We start from the raw sequence: 4813 nt of genomic DNA on the forward strand, positions 1-4813 counted from the left end.
AGATTAATTACTTATTACATTATTCTGTTTTAGTTTTGGTGTAAGATTTATGTATGCTGCATTATTATATGATTAATGTAAAGACAAGAGGGAATAATTTATAAATATTAACATGCGAGGTCATTTTCGGGTATATAATGCTTTTTCCTCCCAAATATCACTGTACACTCTGATGATGTCTTGAAATGTAGACAACTAGCAGGGGTACCCGGCGTTGGCTGGCCAAGAAGGCGAACAGACTAATCCTGTTTCTTCTAGTTCAATCTTTTTTTCTACTCCAGAAAGACCATGTACCTCTTATGCTTTTAAGAGGGATTATAAGAGATCCAGGAACTTTCTATTTCAGCTTCCACAGACTAACGCACAGTTATTGTGTGCAATTGTTTACTGTTACCCAAGACCTCAAATGACCTCCAACTGGTGACCTCAGATGACCTTGGAGGTCAACCTCACATAGCCTGTGACCGAATTGGAGGTCAGGTGAGTCTCCATGCCAGAAATTGGGCTGCTGGGTCAAGTCGTTTGAGCGTGTATTCCTAGCGACCTCAAATTACCTCCGACCAGTGACATCAAATGATCTTGGAGGTCAACCTCACGTAGCCTATGCCCTAACTGGAGGTCATGTTAGTCTCCAAACCAAAAATTGGGCTGCAGGGATACCCAGCGCTGCCCGGGCCAAAAAGACGAACACTCCACTAGTGACCTAAAATGGCCCAGATTTGAATTTTGACCCCCCCCCTAAAACCATCCCTGGGTCACCCTGATTCAGAATATATATGAGTCTGAGGGTCTCTGACCCTTGGTTTGGGCGTGACTGAAGGACAAACAAACAAACAAATAATGCGGCTCTTTTATATATACAGAAAGCTCAGTTTTCCAATTTTTCATCTCTTCCTGCAAGCAATATTCATATACATAGATGCAGACCTGGGCTTGTATTGCTAAAGGGAATTTCACAAGCTTCTCACAAGAACCTCGTGCTAACGGAGGTTACACGCATCTCCTACATAATGAAGAGAAATGCCTGAGTGGAGGAATGAGAACGTGAAAACTGAGTGGGGAGGGAACGTGAATAAAAGCATGCCGTTAGTTATAAAAGTGCTAATATTATATTATGCCACGATAAAACATATGATGAAAGGAGAAACTTCTATCATAAAGCGTTAATGCTGGCCACATAATATAAACCAAACATTTCACAGGACTATTGACGTAGGAAGTATTACAGACTTAAAAATAAAGCTGTGAAGTAGGCACAAAGTTAGCGAAGAATAACAGAAGAAAACCAACACGAGGGTGAGTCCATACTATAGTTGGTTTGCTTTCACTTGACAGAACTGAACCACTCCCACAGCTGGAATGCTAAGTCGTGGTTGAATTAGATATTCATTCATTCATTCATTGCCAGACGCCATGTATCCCGAGCGGGGTGGTCAAGGGCTTAGAGTTAATTGTTTTACAGGGAGGGGCACTAATCCTCCACCAACCCCACTTGACACGTAGGGATGCCAACAGCATCTGGTGTTCCTAGGCGGTCACCCATCCAAGTACTGACCAGACCCAACGTTGCTTAACTTCGGTGATCGGACGGGAAGCGGTGTACTCAACGTGGTATGGCCGAATCAGATATGATGAGTCTTATTTATGAGGAAGAGCTGAGTCTCCTTGGTTACTAGTAATAGCAACCCTACAATCTGACTTCACTTACCCATTACCTGAGCTGAAAAATGTTAGGGATCTTTACGAGAACAGAACAAATACACTATAATGAAAGGATATGAGCATATGCTAAAAGAGAAAGAAAATCATTAATGCTCTTTATGAGTACCTTTTGTTTGACCACTTTCCTAATTATATGGGACACAGTCATAATTATAACAAGTTCCTTTGTGATCCTTTCTATTCGGTTCTGCTCAGCAACTGTTTACAGTTACTGAACTAGTGCCTTCATCTGGTGATTGTGCTTGTTGGTGAGGTGTGGACACTGTATGTGTGTGTGTGTGTGTGTGTGTGTGTGTGTGTGTGTGTGTGTGTGTGTGTGTGTGTGTGTGTGTGTGTGTGTGTGTGTGTGTGTGTGTGTGTGTGTGTGTGTAAGAGAGAGAGAGAGAGAGAGTTTAACTCTTAGACTGCGATAGTCCTTCTCGAAAGACCGTTAATGCTGCTGTGACCATCGTTTGAGAAAATTGCAAGAAATTTTGTATATATTGCACTTGATTATATCTGTCTGGCTCTTGTTTATGCTCAATGAGTGGGTCACATGGGACACCCCCAGGCTGCCTGAAGGTGTTACACCACTCATTCACCTGTTGGCCACCATGATCACCAAAGAGTGATGTGTTGCATGATTTCTCCCAACTATCCGTCTTCCTTCACTGCCTAACCAGGCAGGAAGCACGCCAAGCCACCCAAGTGACACCAGCTACCACCCAGTTATATCTGTGACAACGACTCCAAAGGAGAAGAGGTGGAAGTTAGAAGGAAAAAGGATGATACGAACACGTGTGACTATGTGTGCCAAGTGGAAGGTTGACCTTTGTATGGGAGAGTGCTTCTATCCTTACCATACCTTCAAACACTTCTATGTGTCAGGAAAGATATAAGTGTATGTAAATGTATCGATTTGCTATTAAAGAAATATTAAATTAATGTAAGAGTGAATAAACAGACAATGGTGAGTGACATTGTAGTGCCCTGGACACTAATGAAAGTGAAAGTGTCATTCGTTACGAAGATAGTCAGGACTGTTATAGTTTTATAAAATCAGGATAAGTACTTTCGGAGACAGGAAAATACATTCAGTGCATAACTTGTAATAAAATGTAGAAAAATAAGTAAATAGGCGTCACCGTTTAGTGGTCAAGATTTTTTTCCCTTGGCAATTGTACAAAAATGTTACTTCAGTTCCGTGTAAGTGTCCTTGTAGTAGTAAGTGATAGTAATAAGTGATATATACAGTATTAGTGAGAAGACGCAGAAATTATAAGAAAATGAGAACAAAGGTACAACTACGAATGTGTGTCGAGTGAAGGTCGGCCTTTGCATGACAGAGTGCTTCCATGCCTGCCACACCTCTAAATGCTTTTAAGTCTCAGAAAAACTGTAACTGCGTAAATATCATAGTTTAGTATGAACAAAAGTAAACGCTTAATGTAATGGTGAGAATGGAGACAATGGTGTGGGACACTGCAGTGCACAACACAATAGCAAGAATGAAAGTGACGCTCGCTACAAAAATAGGATGAATTCCTGTAGTTTTACAAGCCCAAAGATAAGTTCTTACAGTGACAGGTGACCTTGTAAGTGCATACCTAGTAATAACTGATAGAATGTAAGTAAACAATGACTAACTTCAGTGAGGTCAAGTACTACATTTCTTCCATTCACGTAGCACCTCTAACACTAGAAAACGTTCAGAGATCGCATAACTCAGCCAATGTCATTGCCATTAAAAAGGATCCGGATCCGGATCCGCCCCAAAATTTAATAAATTCTTTCTCGGTCCATGGCCCACATGCCCACAAGATTTCATTGAAATTCCCAGAGAACTTTTGGAGATTTTGTGCGGGATAGTGCGGATCTGGATCCAGATCCTCCTCAAAATTTTATCATTTCTTCCTTGGCCCATGGCGCACCCTTCCACAAAAATTCATCAAAATCCGTTGTAATTTTTTGAGTAATCCCGGATCTGGATCCGTGGATATAGGATCCGGACCCAGATCCACCCCAAAATGTAATAATTCTTTCTTGGTGCATGACCCACCTTTCCACAAAATTTCACTGAAATTCACAGAGAACTTTTGGAGATATTATCCAGCATACTCCGGATCCGGATCCGGATCAGGCTTAAAATTTAATAATTTCTTCCTTAGCCCGTGGCCCACCCTTCCACAAAATTTCATCAAAATCCGTTCGTAACTTTTTGAGTAGTCCTGCTATCAGACGCTCAAACAGACAAACAAAACAACGAGAGGCATATAAAACATAACCTCCTTGGCGGAGATAATAAACATATAACTTAAGTATCTTGTAACTGATTTTATAGTACGGTAGTAAGTTTTAATAATAAGTCACATCTATAGTGAAAAAATGTAATAATATAAGGAGGGCACTGTTACTTCAGTAGCTATATTCTTTCCTTCACGTTGCAACTCTACATAAATGTTACTTCAGTACCATGTAAGTAACTTTGCTATAATAAAATTTAATAATAAGTTTTATATATTTATATACAGGGTGGGCCACAAAAGGTGGAACCCACATATCGGTTGATAAATCTGTGAAAATAAATAATTTTGTTCTTCTGCTTCAGATTCAGACTAAGGAGACCATAACAATTGGAAATCAAGTGAGAAATGTCTTGGACAACTGGGCAAAAAAGTTCTGTGTCACTACCTATTTAGAGATAAAATCGTACAAAACGATCCAAGCAAAATACCGCAGGAAGTTTAACTTCAACAACTATCCACAGAAGAGCCAAATCTGTCGGTGTGTGAACAAGTTAAAAGCCAAGGGATCAGTAAACAACCTTAACAAGAGTGTCAGACCTCCTAATGGTGCTAAGGTGACTGCAAGAACTCCAGAAAATATCAATGCCGTGAGAGATTCGTTAGGAAGGAACCCAAAGAAGTCCACTCGAACCCAAAGAAGTCCACTCGAAGGCGCAGCCAAGAGCTGGAAATTTCCCGTTCCACTTTGCAAAGAATTTTTGCTCAAGGACTTTCAGCTTTACCCATAAAGAATCCAGATCAAACATCAACTCACGGCAGCTGACATGCGCAAACGTGTTGTGATGTGCCAGTGGTTCGACGAGAAG

The 4813-nt window shown here is 40.7% G+C and overlaps 1 pseudogene; it reads right to left on the reverse strand.

The window, feature by feature from the left end:
- Positions 1-1506: 1506 nt before the first annotated feature.
- Positions 1507-1625, reverse strand: LOC145397942 (5S ribosomal RNA; annotated as a pseudogene).
- Positions 1626-4813: the final 3188 nt, after the last annotated feature.

Source organism: Coenobita brevimanus, chromosome 43, assembly GCF_032717465.1.
Source record: "Coenobita brevimanus isolate Jiangsu-jjx chromosome 43, ASM3271746v2, whole genome shotgun sequence".
NCBI classification, from domain to species: domain Eukaryota; kingdom Metazoa; phylum Arthropoda; class Malacostraca; order Decapoda; family Coenobitidae; genus Coenobita; species Coenobita brevimanus.